We start from the raw sequence: 16,832 nt of genomic DNA, 5'->3' as shown, positions 1-16,832 counted from the left end.
AGACATCCCCCTCTCCCCTTATTGTCATAGGCAGATATGAATGGGGAAGAAGACATCCGTGATCTCCACTCACTGTCAAAGGTGGATACAAATGGGGGAGAAGACATCCCCCTCTCTCCTTATTGTCACAGGTGGATACAAATGGGGAAGAAGACACCCCCCTCTCCCCTTAACTGTCATAGGTGGATACAAATAGGGGAGTTGACATCTCCCTCTCCCCATTATTGTCATAGGTGGATACAATTACAAATGGGGAAGAAGACATCCCCCTCTCCCCTTATGCTTGAAAACATTAGTTGATCATGTTGAATGAATCAATGGTGAGAGCCCAAAGGCAAGTTGGTGCCTCACATTCCTTTCCACCTCAACTCCATCCCCTTTTTGAAATTTTACAATTTTGGGATCCATTAATATTTAGACTTGTAGTAATTCAATTCAAATCTCTGCTTTTTTCCTTTTTTTCAAATAGTTCAAGATGTGTTTTTTTTTATGATTTTACTAGATATCTTAACGTTAGAAAAACCATTAACAAGCAAAACCATGTATACTTAATTACACTGCACATTTTTACATTTAAACAATTTTGAAAATATTTCCATTATACATTAAATATTTTGTATCAAATTCCTACCTGTTATGTAAGGATCATAAAAAAACTAAAATTATAACTGAAGAAATATAATCCTGTCTAAAAACTTAACATGAGTTACAAATCATCATTAAAATCTGCATTTTTTCACGAAGATAAACTCTTTCCATTGTACAATAAGTACCTTTCATGTAGCAATGAGAATTCCTTCACACAGCTGATAAGCAGCACATCTGTAATGGAATCAGAATCCAACAGAACAGACCAGGATTTATTTGATAAAACAGCAAAAAAAATGCATAAATCTGAAAACTATAAGGCAGATGAGAAATCTTGTTCAGAAATAGAAGTGTGAGTGGAAATGCTGATAAAAATCAGACAAATATTTGCCCTAAGTTTATTCTACTAATGTTTGCTAACTATTATTTCCAATCAATGAGGATGGGAGGTTGGTGTTCAGTTAATTATATCTTACTGTGTTGATAATTTTTTTATCAAATACCTAGGAGCTAATAAAATGAATGTTTGAATTAATTGGCTAAATATATAGTCATATGTTCATTCTGTGTATCATTATAAGCTGTATAATTCCAATACTGCTGATCCACAGAAAGTTCACTTTTCCTCTCATTCATTCAGAATTAGCAATTATGGACCCAGCAAGAGTAGAATGGATCATAGAGTAAATACTAACTTGAACTGATTATCAATTAAATTGTTGTTTTGTTTTGTTTTTTATACATGTACATTTTGTACATAAAAACATCCCAAAGATAAAGTTCATTTTGCAGTTGAAAATTACATAGTCTACAAAAATCTAAACATCAATATTAACACAACTGGGCAGATTAAAACAAATGTGTTACTGTGAGAAATTTTCATTTCTTCCAGTTGACCAATGGACAGGACAGACACTGGTATACCATAATATGTCCCGTCTAGACAAATTGGTGTATAAAAACAAAGTTAATCTACACCATATTTAGCATGAATACAGAATGCATGTATTTCATACTTCAATTTCAATAATCCTACTAGTTTTATCCAGATTATTTTGGTATTGACTTTTATTTATTCCTGATATACATGTACTGTACCCAGCTGTATGTAAATTGACACATACAGACAAATATGAAAGTTATTATACATAATCACTCCATATAAAACTGTATACAATACAGTATGCAACTTTGTAACATTTGTTTGCCAAGAGCCTACTTTATATCATTTCATACTGACACATGAGTATAATTTATGTAAGAATTGGTTGGGCAAATGTGCTGTTACAAATGTGGTGCACAGTGCTCGCTGAACATTGATTCAGGCTAGTGAAATGGTGTGTACTTTTTTTGTTTCGGGCAAGTTGAATTCTAAACAGTCCTCTATTATTCTGGCTAATCATAGAGAATTTTGAAGGAATGGACTGGGTGCAAATGTAATTGATGAAGACAGTTGCATTATCTACTTGTTTCTACCATAACCATAGATCTAGGTAGTACATTTTGTACATTGTAGACATATAGGGCAAACCAATATAGGTCATATGTTGTAAGGCATAAAGAACTTGAAAAAAATCATTTTTTCCAATGTACAGTGCTCCAACCAGAAAAAAAAATTGGCAAAATTATGATTAGATACAATCATTATCAGACATTTTCTTTAGTCAAGTAAGCACCTCAGTGTAAACAGAATGAAAATTAAGAATCTAATGGAAAATTAAAAGATACCCTGCTATGTTGCAAACAAAAATTTGGAGGATAAAAACAACTTTAAATTGCCCTGACAGATGTGTAAATAATCTGGCAAACTGAAATTCCACTTGATGTAAATTTTATGATTCAAAAACTAAAAATCTGGAAAAAGATCCTTAAGTATCCTCTAAAATTATCATCAGAAACCCATCAGAGGACAGACGGACAGACATGCAACTTCTCAGAGGGTATCACACAATACCTCACCATTTCGTACGGCAGGGTATAAAAACTCAGGTTTTTAGATAAAAAACCTGGTTATGGCTAAAATTTATGTTCTTCCAAAGGAGAGAGGGCCAGATTAAAAGGAAGGGCTGCACCTTCTATTTAAGGCTAGCTGGGATAGTGCTCACATCAGTGATATTCTGGAGGAATAAATCAGTCTTCACAGTTAACTTCTCCAATCCACAGGTCCAACCATATTTAAGAGATTTTTTTATATAAATATTACTAACTTGTATGTGGAATTATTACAGCCTTTCTACCAGCCTTAGCTTTCTGACTTCTGGTTTATTATGCAAACTGTTGAAGTTTTTTATCGTATTCTTCTATGGCCAATACATCAAGAGAATGTAAACCAAATGTAAAGAAATGAGAGACACAACGATAGGCCTGTTCAAAGACAACCGATATATGTTTACTCTCGAGCATGTTAAAAGTTCCTTGTACATGTAAATGTTGGCATAACTCCTCATCATGTGGCTTCCTACAAAGGTCAAAATTGTAACCTTCAAAGTTGAGAAAGGGTTGGTTTTGTTCAACATTCTTGTTTCTGAATCCAAAGTAAACATAGTAGTTCAAAGCTGGGTCAAGGATGTTCTCTGTCATATACACACACATTTATACTCTTTATTTGTTAAGGAATTTAAGCCTTGTCAATTAAAGCCCTAAATCCACGGAAGACAAATTCCATTTTTTCTATGATATGAGTATACTGATTGAAGCTGCATTATTATTCAACAACTTAAAACTATAAATTTACTGAAAAAAATTGTTTTTCTTCATCAAAATATTACAAGTAGCTGAACTGTCAGCACTAAATGTTTCCATATCAATGCAAATCTTGAGAAAAAAATTTAAACAGCAAAATCTGTAGCAAGCACTTTGTTTCCAATATAAAAATGGTGGACATTTGCTAATTCCTATAGCATGCACTGTATCAGTCAAGTATAAGTATTTACCTGTATGAAACACAATACATACATGTACATGTACATTTGTACATTGTATTACAGGGTAATACATGCTACTGCAGGTAGAGTGTGTAAATAGCTTAATCAATGAACCCATATAAAATGTGCAGTTATTTAAATAGTTTTATAAATCCCTTATGTCCATAAAAAAACTTGCAAGTCCTACCAATCAGGAAGTTACAATAACCTTTCCTGTCATAAGATTCCATTCTAAACTTTCATGCAATCGGAGCAAAACACTTTTGATTATAAAGATCATAAAATAGGTTTTCTAAAAATAATCACATTTACAATATGTCTGTTGCATGTAAGAAAATCAGACAAGTTTCTTATAACATATCACTTTTCAACTAGGTTTAAACTTTATGTATGTAAATATAAGCCATGTCTCCTTAGCAAAGGGCATATAAAACATCCACAAGGTACTCAAGTGTTCAAATGAAATTTAAGTCCATTTAGATGATAGTGCATTGGATCTCACCTTTTAAAACTTTAATATGAAATATAGCTTGTTATTATGAATTAATTATGATGTTCATTTTGACCTTTGGTTTACTGTGTGTCATATGGCATTATATAGACTACTTTCAAGTGAGTAGCAGTGGTGGATCCAAGGAATGGCGTACGTCATCCTCCAACCTTTGCATGAAATAATGACTTTTCACAAATTCTACCCCAAATTGTCTTGCCTTGCTTTTCTCAGCCTTTAATTCAATTTATTGGTTGACAATAAAGATGGAAAAATAAAATATATACTCAAAAGAATTATTTTAGATGCAAAACCAATGCCTGTATTATAGAGGCCATTTAGGCATTACTTCAAGGTTAGGAGATTAGCAGGAAAAAAAATCACATTTCGTCCCCCTAGATTTCATATGGAGTGTCCTAGGTGTATTCCAATAGATTTAAGTGGTCCCCTACATCCCAATGAATAATAAGGTCTAAGCTACAGCCCAAAATGTTAGTGAAAAAACCTATGGAATCAACATTGAAGGTGTGTGGCCAATTGTGATATTATTACTAATGGGGAAAATGAGACAGACTTCATATCACTACAGTGACATAACTGTAATAATTACTGCTGGCAATCATTCCGGAATCAACAGTAAATGGATTCCCCATCCCTCCGACCAAAAAAAAAGTCCACTATCCCAAAGTGGAGCAGAGAATTATATCTCATACCACCTTTTAACCTGACAGACTATGAACAGTTACTAATTAGTAGACAAAACTTCCTGAATGTATTTTTAAAAATATACCATCTCGCCTATCAGGATGCATTTACTTGAATAAAAATAAATGCTGTCCATACAACAATTTATGGAATGAACAAGTAGAGAAATGGAATTTAATAATGTTACTAATTTTGTTCATGTTATTGTGACTTCCAGTTCAGACATCTCCAAGATACATGTAAATGCATTAAGGATAACTATTTTTTAATACTGTCTTCCTTCCTCCTATTTCCCATAATAGCAAACAATCAATCCAGCAAATATCAGTAGAACCTTAACATAATCAGTTCAAAACTTTAATTTTTTAATTTAACATTTGCTGACTACAGTTGTAAACTACACTTTTACTTCCTGAAAATTTGGCTATTGTTCTTAGCCAATTTAGATACTTTGGCATGTACATGTAGTTTAAAGCTCAATAAACTTGTATTAGACAGGTCAACTAAAAAGTTGAATACAGTGCAGTCAAATCACATGATTAAAAAACAAAACAAGAAAAATGCCAATGCCAAGATAAGTTTAAACCCAAAACAAACCTAGATTTTGTTCCACAGGTACATGTGATCACTTTTAACTCTGAAGAAATACCACTCCACTTTCATTTTAAATACTACATAATTTAAAAAAAATGCTATTTTGTCACTTACAACACAACATACCAATAGGGAAAAATGGAAATAAAACATACATCATATCTTAATCAACATCACATTCCTTTACATGTAAAAATGTACAAGATTCACAAGTTCACTTGATAATGTGATTTATGAAGGCACATGTTTTGAAAAGTTTACATAGGAAGGATCAAATAAAAAGAGGATATTTCTACCCTTAGTATCAACAAAAGAACCTATACAACAATAAAATTCCAAGTCATTAAACCCAAACTTGTCAAATAAAACACTAAACTGCTTCCTAGATTTAAAACTGAAGTATAATGTAGAATTTACAGTACAATCTTTTCTAAAGTAATCAACATCAGAGTTTGCATAAACTTTTCCTTCACTGTCAGTCTGAGGTCTGACAAAATGAAATGCTCTGTCTGATCCAAAGATAATTTGAAAGCCCTGTGCATTACAGTAATGTAACAGATATCTTGGATCCTGCACTAGTGCTCAAGACTGGCCCCATTTTTGGCCATCAAGTCAGACAGATTTTGCAAATCAATCTGTTAGTGACAATTCAATTGATATTCTACAATAAATCCTGAAAGCCACAAGAACACTTATACCTTTAAGCATTAGGCATAAGTCTTAGTAGGAATCAGGCAAAATGGGAAAAATCAGAAACATGCATGTCAAAATCCACCGATCTGACAATTTTCACTCTGGGATGATTTCTGTATTTTAAGAGATCACTGTTTGATCTATGCATCACTTAGTTTGTTCAGAAAATTTTTCAAAGAATGTTAGAAAAATAAGGCTTTTGACAGCATTTTCTGCCCTTGAAATGTTTATTTTCAGTGCATTTCAAATAAATTATAACTCTATTTTCCGTTGTATGGAAAATCTTGTCTTTCTCCCTTCATTCTGATGGTGCGAACAGTCAAATTAACTTTCAAAATGATGGGTTTTTTCATACCATGTTTCACTTACTGCCTGATTCTTACAGAGACTGACACTTAAAACATAAAGAGAACATTCTATTAAGAACCAGTACAGATTATATTATTTAAGGAATTTACTTTAAGCAATGATATCCTTCAGCATTTCTAGAAATTGTTCATTCTTTTGGGGCATTTAAGAACCAAACAAATCTGGAGTTAAACTGTATTTTGGGGAATTTTTTTTTATGATTTTGAAACAAATTTGTTGAAGGGAATAAAACAGTAATATGAGGGAAATTATCCTGGATAATAAACATACTGACATGGATAATTCTGATATACCATCAACCTAGACACCAGTATGAAGAAGCTGAATCAAGATATATGCTTATATGGAAAGCAACACAATAATATCAACCTGGATACATGGACAGCCATTTTCATTACCTCACAGACTTCAGGGAAGTAAAAAGATTTTTAACTATATTGACAGCATTCACCAAAATCTATTAAAGTAATCCATTAGCCACCATAGCATTAAATATGTGACCAGTTGGCAGATTGGCACAATAAAATCCATTACAAGTGAGAGCCTCTTACTTGGTTGTTAAAAATTCCTGTGATTCCACTGTGTACAAGTTTAAAATCCTACATGTACATTAAGAAACTACTGATCGATAAAGATCTGTCAGTTGAAACACATTATATAAGATGTATATATCAGTCAACAGGGTTCAACAAATAACTATTGGAGTATTAAATCCAGCCATTTAAATCATTCATAAATTTTATGTAGTGAAAAACAGAGGGAATGATATACATATTAAAGTTTAAAGACTGTAACAGTTGGAATTTTTAAACAGAGGTCAATTTATTTCCTTTTAAGTACATGCAGTTAAGCCATGGTAAAGGAAAAAGAATAAATATGGCGAAAAGCAACAAATGCACCAGCTTATAACCCAAATACAAAACAAGTAAATACTTTCAGAGACCACTAAAAGGTCTTGTAGTTTTATATAACATCAACAGTGATATTTATATCAGCTGAAGTAGGAAAGTATCAACCATTCACTAGGTCCAACATAAACCTGAGCCTAAAATCAGTATATATAAGTTGCAGTTAAATGTATGTAAATGTAAATGTAAATAATGTGAGGCCAAAAAATAATGTGTCTGTTTCCTTCTTACCCCTTACAAAAAAGTATGTGTGCCTACCCTAAACATTTTATGACCATTTTGACTCATTATTGTTAAAGTCTCAATTATTTCCCATCAACTAAATACCCAGTGGCAACAGTACCCTAGCAAGGGAAACAAAGTTCAATACATTTACTTAATAACTGTTAAGGAGAACTGAAGTTACAATATGGTGTTTTCTAGAAACCAATAATACCTTCTATAATGTGATGGCAAAATGTTTTAAGACCAACTGAAGTTATTCTTTATATTCTCGTCCCTCTCTATCCGTTAAAAATCATCTTATATGATTTTGAATGTGGTGTTCATACCATAAAAGTAACTAGAACTCACTTGGTTATACCCAACATTCCACTCCCCAAGAAAATGTAAATGATATATGGCACTCAAATGGAAAAACAAAACATAAAAAAACACAATGGCATCGTGTGATAAAGAACTTGTGAAAGTTTCCTCAAATTCCATTCAGAAGTTTCAGAGTTTCAAAAGATGGCCATCCTTGGACAACAAATGAAAGTCCATGGTTTGCATCAGGAAACCCCTAAAATCGTTCAGATGGGAAAACAAAATAGGAGGTGAATAATATAGTGATGAAATAAAGAATCTATGAAAGTTTCATCAGATTCCATTTGACAGTTTCAGAGGAACTGCAGACTAGAACTGGGGATGAACAAACAGATGGACACCATGATCACTATATACTTCCCTCTTTTCAAGTTCCTCACTGTTTAGGCATAAAACTGAAACATCTCATTCAAGAAAAGGAACTCCCAGATTATATAATATGAAAACTGCTAATGTTCTACAACCAAAGACTTATATGATTAACTTACTCAATAGCATCATGTATGCAATCAGCAGAAATATTTCTTACTTTGAATTGGGTTTCATCAATTTTCAGACTTAAAAATGTAATTACAAATCACAAGTAGTGTTGCTTTAGAAAGGTAAAATATCAATACTTTAACATTTCATAGATACATGTGTACAATGCAACAAATCTGTCTAGATTTTTCACTTTACCTGTAATCACAGAGAATTTTCAAGGTCTTTGATAGAATAGTACAGTAATAAGATAAAAACACATTCTATTTCCCTGGAAACATTTTAATATATCTTTGGGTGTAACTCTAATGTGCAAAATTTGAAAAAAACAAATGTATATTCTTCTAAATTTGATATAAGCATCTTAACTGAACAAAGCCAAATGTCTTCTAATAAAATCAAAAATTCTAAAACGAAGCAACTGTTATATGCAACAGTTAAGTAGTACTTCAGCTAAGAATTATGCAAATTCTGTAATATGTGATACACCCCCCAAAAAAAAAGTATACAAATTTTTTTTTTAAATTATGTTGCTTTATAGGTCTTTGATGAAATGGATAATTATTCATTCCAATCTGTTTGCTCTTAGGAGATAATTCACATTGAAAATCCAATGGTTTCTACTGTATTTTAGCATCATTTATAGAGTTATTGCCCTGTATTTTGAATTCTACATTACATTCTAAATACTTTATATCTCTTATGAACAAGGGTACTATGAAAATCAACATGTTATTATCTGTTTACTTAAGCATTTTAAAATATCAAAAATAAAAATATGTAGGCTTCCCAACCATGTACATGTATCATGTTTTGCATTATTCTTAGCTGGAGTGCTACTTAAGTATAGTCTCCTAAATAAAATCTTATGAAACATACATGTTTATGTACAGATTCCATAATGTCATTAATCATATTTCTTTCTTCACACTTCCTTAGTTTTACTATCACAATCATGAGAACCAAAAATATTTTAATTTGAATTTTAGAATATACAATCTTGTTCAAACTGATGTTTTTATCCAGGCTGTTTCAACCTAATACATACCTTTAGACTTCACATTTAAATTCATATAAAAATGTACATGTATAACACAAATATGTTCCATTCCTATACCAAGACTGGAGATTAATTCAAGGAAATTGAATTCTAAATTGAATTTTCAACTAACTTACAAATGTACTCATGGCAGTGCTAGATTAACATGTAAATAAATGTATAAATGCTGACGTGAACAGTAGTTTTTATTGCAATTAAAAGACTTAAGAAAATTAATTGAAAACTTATTTAATGCAGCTGTGGGACACACACTTTCAAGAAGTTTATAAATAAATAAAAAAAAAAAAAGGTTTTAGAAAATGATTTTTTTTTTATTTTAACTCAAAAAAAATATTGGACAATGAGATAAAATAAAACCTCAATTGGATTAACTTACCAGATAAACAGTTATCCAAAGAATTTCATAAAATGATCCCAGTCAACTAACAATGAGAAAAACAAAATGACAAGATAAAAGATATTCTCTTCACATCACCTGGATGCTACTTGGCAACAGAAAAATTACCTGTACATTTTATCATTACAACAAATTCACCTGATGATGCTTAACGAGTTGTTGATTTGGCCACAATTTGGTTCCATCTAATATTAAATGGGAGTTTTGCTGAATGTGGCAGGAAAATTGAAACTGTCAATTTCTTATCTATGACAGTCATCTCTTGGGAGTCATTTAATAGTTATGTGTATCAGGTTTGGAAATAATCTCTATAAATCTTCCTATCCTGGGATACAGACATACTGTAAGGAATGTCACAGGTTCAATTTACTTATATACCACTTAAACCAAAAAGGACTTCTGATAAAACTTGCTGTTATAAAGCACAGAATTACCTGTATTATAAGTTTGACTGATTCGTGTATGACTACATGTCATTTTAATTCTTAAATACTAGAACAAATCAACATTGTTTAGTGTTTGTAAACTAACCCAATATTGGTATCTACTTCCCGATCCAATGCCATACAAGTACATTGGTTCTAAGCATACATGTACATGTTTAAAGTGTTCCGTTTGATGTTTGTGTCTAGACTATGGCTAATACTGATAAGTTGCTAGAAACAATTGTCTGATAAATTTTGTAAATTGAAATAGATTTAGATGTACATTGTACTTTAAATATATTTTTTGTCACAATTCAAGAAATTACATATTTGCTTTTGGGCTTTTGCTGACAAACTTAAAGAGATAGATTAAAGACGTAACTTTGTGTGATTTCAAATGAATGATGTTTCGTGCCTAAATTCTTGGATTTATAGTCATTCTAAGCATCATTACAGCATGACATTGTACATGTTTCTAACTTTTCAATTCTAACTGTAAGGTTTCTATTTAACAGATCTATTTATATATCAACACTTCACATGGGATCAGAACTGTGATACTGTAATAATGAGACCAAATTTATTCTTGCCTACACTAATTGCCACATCATGTGATACCTGACTTATTCTTGCCTACAAATCGCCACATCTTATAGGTAGAATGGTACTTTTTCTTATCATTTTAGGTTGGCCTTTCTTGTGCCCTACTCAGGTAAATACTTCCAGACACTGTGATTGGACAAATTGTGCTGATACCCAAAATGTTTTATTAATTCGACTCTAACATTATTATACTTTTAAAAAATTGCAATATATATTGCCATTCACAAAAAAAGGAGGGAACTTTGACCCCAAACATCATCTGCTTAAAATACCATAGAAACGAGACAGATATGCTACGACTTTGCTCACAATTTTAGTTCGTGAAATGAAAATATGACTGGAAGAAAGTCAGTTTATAGCTATGTCGTTGTTTTAAAGGGGTGAATTTCACTATTGTTGCCTATGGGAAACAAATAGTACCGTTCTATCTATAAGACCAAACTTATTCTTGCCTACATATTGCCACATCTTATACGACCAAATTTATTCTTGCCTACAAAGTGCCACAGCTTGTGAAACCAAACTTATTCTTGACAACAAAGTGCCACATCTTGTGAAACCAAACTTATTCTAGACAACAAAGTGCCACGTCTTGTGAAACCAAACTTATTTTTGACAACAAATTGCCATATCTTGTGAAACCAAACTTTTTCTTGCCTACAAATTGCCACATCTTGTGAAACCAAATGTTTGAAGTAAAATGTTGTCTTACTTGTCTTAAATAAAATGAACAAGGTTTGTTAAAAATATTTGTGATACTATATTTTGAGGAGCCTATAAGACAGATTGTGTTCAAGTTTGAAGAAGTGGTCATTTTATTGCAAGGTTAATGGCATGAAACTGATTTGTTTTTACAACAAATGTACATGTTCCTTCGATTCATCAACTCTTCAAATGACCTAAGCTGGTGAACTTGTGATAAAACATGTTCATGAAATGATGTTAAGGCTATTCTCTGTGATGAAAACATATCCAAAATTTTAGGGCCTATATATACACTCCTTGAAACCTTCATGTTTCCCATTTTAACGTTCGTGCATCGATTATCATGTATTTACACATCATTATGCATTTGTTTAAATGCATGATAAATGCAAAATTAGAAGCGTTTTTTTTTAAACACTCGATACAAGCATTCGTTTAAATGCACGACAGGAGCGTTCATTATAACGCACAATACTAGTGTCCATTTAAACACATGATAGAGGGGATTGTTTATTTTTGTACTTTGATTATTTCCTTGATTCAACTGCTATTTTTAAATTTTTTGCCATTATTAATTCATTATTATATATTTTCATTAATTCTATTTTCAATTTTTTCTTTCTTCATTATTTGTTAATATTATTATTTTTTATTGTTCCTCTATTATGCATTTAAAGGCACACTATGAGTGTTCTTCTACTGTAAATTAAAACATATGATAGAAGCGTTCATTTATTATACGTTTGGTGAACGTTTAGCTTGCGTTTGGGTATCATGCATGTGGGAAACCTAAACGTCTCAAGCAGTGCATGTACCAATATTTTACCAAGAAAATTAACTAAATGTTCATGTACATTGTATTGAAAGGGCATCTAAGATCAGTGTCTAGCTACATGTACATGTGAATGAAAACTTGGATACCCAAGATAAAATAAATGTAATTCCCATGGGCTCCACTTTTCATTTTTGGTGATCCAATTTCTTACATACATGTATGTCTATGTATCTTAAATTACCAAAGTTTTCTATCACTCTATATGCATTATTTATGACCATTATATTCCAGTGATTGGGATTATCGTGCGCCATAGTCACATTTCCTCTTAGAATGGCACATTGAGTGACTAATGTGTTGCGTCATGTGCATGTTTTAAGTTTCCATCATTGATGGTGGAGTGTTGTCCACTACTTGTGACAGTAAAAAAGGCATGAACGTGTCTTTTAACAATATTTTTATTAGCTGCAGGTGGATGTTTTGATCGCCATATTTTCGAGGAGATTTGAAGACTGGGGAATGAAACGGTACTTTGTCAATTTTTTAAATTATATATTCTTGATCACTTACGCATTTGGAAGAACAATAAACATTGTTTTAAAGAATAAAAATATTCTGATAATATCAGAAAAGCATGCACTGGCAATCCCATTTGAAATTGAAAATGCCACCAAAGACATTTTTAAGCTAGACCCAAAATCTTTTTCAAAGCCTAAAAAAATATTAATGATGGTAATTACCAGAATTAAACTGCAATTGTTGTAGAAACTAACTTGGCAGCTGGACACGGTTATGAACCCCCTATTGAAAGTATTGATAATGGTAAAGATATATTATTTGGTCCTGAAGCACCCCAAAAAAAATCCCAAATCTGATTGCAGCCAAACAAAAAGTACTCTTTCCTATCATTTGTGATAAACTAATAATAGTCAAGTTAGGGTCTAACTGATGGGGGATGCGATCTGTGGACTATGATAAAGGACTAGACAAAACATTAGTATAAAAACTCAAACAACAGAAAAGAAAGGTGATTTGATGTGACAATTAACTGACACGTTAATTGTTAACTCTTAATAAACATTTGATCTGCAGTGTAAATTAAAGTTTGTTTATGCTACAAATGTACATTGTACATGTAGATCTATGTCTCGCCGGCCTTAGCTACTATTCCAAAATCTGTCCCATGTTTTTTTTTTAGAATGGCCCATTGAAATTGAAAATGTCCCATTGAACTGAAGGGTAAGGGGCCATAGTCCCATTGGCAAAATTTTAATCCCAATTACTGGTATTCCATGCATTTTAAGGTATTAATATGATGTGCTATTTTTTTAAATATTTTTTAATGAGCCATCTTTGAGGAGTTTTACTTCTAACAGCCTACATGGTGTACATGTACATAAACATCTCTGGCACTCTCCTCACACTTGTAACTAGCAGTTTTAGAATACGGAAAAAATGGTTGCATGAAACAGGAAAGAAGTTCTTGACACCGTTCATCATCTACCCTACAAAAACATTCTTACTCAAACTCTGATATCAAATAGATTGAAGACATAAAAGGTACATTGTACTTCTTTAAAAATTGGTAAGTAGACCATGCAAAGTTCAACACTAGATTCTAAAAGTGGTCCAAAAGTCATAGAAACTTCATGAAATGAAGAAAAAAATATATTGTGATTTCTTTTTCAATATTTCATGAGAAAAAATTGAATTCTAGAAAGCTCCATAAATGTACATGTATAATGCATAAAAATTCATCTAAAAAATTATCATACTGGTCACTTGAGAAACTTTTCAAAGTAAAGATCTATCTATTACAGCTTTGAAATGCAATCAAAGTACCTGCTAGACAAAAGGTTTCAAAAACCTAAGTAATTTGCTTGGAACTCTTGGACATTTTAAAAAAATACACGTATTTTCAGTTGTAGTGACACAATGCATTGTTAGCCAACCCTGGAACTTTTTCTAAAAAAATTACAATGTTTGGAATATCTTTTCTCAGCTCCCACAGATGAAACAGGATAAATCAAATTTACATGTAGCAAAAGGGAACCAACAAAATGTTTCATTTGCACTAAAGGCAAATGCCTTTGTCATATTATATCACCCCCCCCCCCAAAAAAAAAAAATAATAAAATAATAATAACCCATACACCAACTTGTCATGTAATATAACCACAAATTGGCAAATCAGCTAATAGAATATTAGAAAGTGTACAATTTGCAGGATTTTCATCTAAATCAGCTAGGTAATGTCTGTGTGCAATGCAAATCAAAGAAATTTTCAGCAGTTACAGGATCAAAGTCTGACTGGTCACTATGAAATAGTGTCATCCTCTTTGAAAAATGTTGACTGCACTATAGTTGAGTCAGTGGACAGAAAGCAATAATCTGAGTCAGATATTTTATTTTTAACCTGTTAACTGTTTGAAAAAAAAACAGTAGCTGGTCCACTGTTTCTTTCCTCACATTATAATGTGAGGAATGGCAGACGTAGACACACTTGAGAAAACCAAACTTACCTAAAAACAATAAATCTGATAAATAAATGTGGTTCTTAGGTCAATTTAAACACGTTTTCCAATGGAATAGAAATATTCAGTCTGCTAATCAATCGCAGGATAGAACCGGAAGTAAAAAAGAGGTTGGTGCACATGCTCGGTATAAAAAGAACGATCAATAGCCAAGTCGTCCCAGTACCAACCATTGCTCATTTCCTGAAATTTGCTTCAGACTACAAATAAAATGCCCACATAAAATGAAATTGGATGAAATAACAGAATAAAAAATGGTAAAAAAATTAATATTATTACCCCATCCCGACTTCTGCTAAAGGCTACAAACAAAATGCCTGCCGTTATAAAATGAGATGTATTACGGAATATGAAAAATGAATTTCTGGAATCCTTATTAGTATGAAGCGATCTCTAGTTTTCATTTTTGTCTTAAATAAGTACATTCGTAAACTCTTACATGAAAATTAGCTTTGGGCGTGGTTTATAGATTGTCCACCGAATAAGGGACTTTATATTCTAATATACAATCTCTGATCGAATGATATATTTGGGACTTTTTTTCGACATGCAATAACCAAATTAAATGGTTTTGTATTTTTTCTAGGAAATTCAACTTGAACATTTTTTCGAAGTTGAAATAATTGAATCTTCATTAATTCAATTTTCATTCATAGTTTTTTTAAAGGGATTATCTTAGCTAAAAAAAACTCGTAATTTTCGCAGGATTTTACATCTAGAATCTAGTGGCCCTCAAGCAACATTTAAAAGCTAACAGGAAGAGTGGGTGAAACTAAATATAAGGATCTTCTAGAAACAACCACAACATACATGGGCTGTTGTGCTTTCTACCATGGTGTTAATTTTGTTTAAGCTAATTATAGGAACAAGTCATTGTTATGTGTTTAATCACTAATTATGTCATATTTATTTCGCCGAATATAGATAATTACACTGCATCATGCATTTTCCGTATCGGCCCTTTGGGTGATATAGGAGTCTCGGGTTGATACAGCATGCGATACAGATTTTGACATGTAATATTCAGTATGTACACATATAAACTTGCTGCGCTTAATTTACCGTGCTGCTTTTATTTATTTAAATGTTTTTAGGCACACTAATTTCGTATTAAAAACAATCCATATAATTAACATGAAGAAAAAGTGTGACTGTAAACAAACATAACCATACTCTGTGGTTTATAGCCTTAAGCCAGGGTTGTCCAATGGAACCCTCTTAATTACAGTCTCACCTGAGAACCATATAGACTGTTAATTAAATATTTTTGACATTTTTCAAAACCATACAATGCTGGAAACTTTCACCTTATATTTGTATCTATTATGTTGAAAGGGTAGTGAAGTTAGTGGTTCAAATAATTTTAATTGAATAATAATGAAGAAAATGTTTCCACTTCACCCACTTTCTCAACGATACCTCATTTATTACTAATTGATCATACTAAATGCGTTTTCATTACATATATACATATTACATGTATATTTAATTTATATCGTCGGGCCAGCAAACGTCTTTAAATTAAAAGATGGTTGCAAACGCTGTAAAATGGTTTACGTGGGCGAGACCTATCGGAGGTTGGATGATCGTTTGGTAGAACACTAACAAAACGTCACCAATGGAAAGGATTGTCCAGCCGGGGAACATTTTCGGGAGGCAGACCACAGAGTTGTCGAAATGAAAGTGCATGTAACTGTCCATTTGAAAACGAATGTTCAGGCGAAAAACAACGACAGTTCCTAGTACAGTATATAATCAACTTTCCTGGGACTGCCCATCCATTTGGAATGAATGTCAAAACCCGCATTGTTTAGTCACCATAACCCTGTTTTCAACTGCTTTTCGTTTTAGAATTTTTCATTTTGAACTTGACACATATTTCAAAATGATCAAGATCAATTTTGAAGGGCACCTTGTCTCTGTGGTAGGGATTGACAGTCTCCTCCTCAATACTTTTTATCCCTGACAAAGGCCGGAATGAAGTATGCAGTACCATG

General features: G+C 32.1%; 1 protein-coding gene across 1 annotated transcript in view; it reads right to left on the bottom strand.

The window, feature by feature from the left end:
* Positions 1–14,946, bottom strand: part of LOC148611551 (unconventional myosin-Ia-like) — an 80,753-nt gene extending 65,807 nt beyond the window's left edge. The window contains exon 1 of the mRNA XM_088592214.1: positions 14,824–14,946. The gene's annotated coding sequence lies outside the window, so the exon portion shown is untranslated. The remainder of the gene's footprint in view (positions 1–14,823) is intronic.
* Positions 14,947–16,832: the final 1,886 nt, after the last annotated feature.

Source organism: Perna viridis, chromosome 7 (assembly GCF_037379345.1).
Source record: "Perna viridis isolate PV_CMFRI_1.1 ecotype Kerala chromosome 7, ASM3737934v1, whole genome shotgun sequence".
Taxonomy (NCBI): domain Eukaryota; kingdom Metazoa; phylum Mollusca; class Bivalvia; order Mytilida; family Mytilidae; genus Perna; species Perna viridis.
The sequence above is the reverse complement of the archived record's forward strand: the minus strand, read 5'-3'. Positions and strand labels throughout refer to the sequence as shown.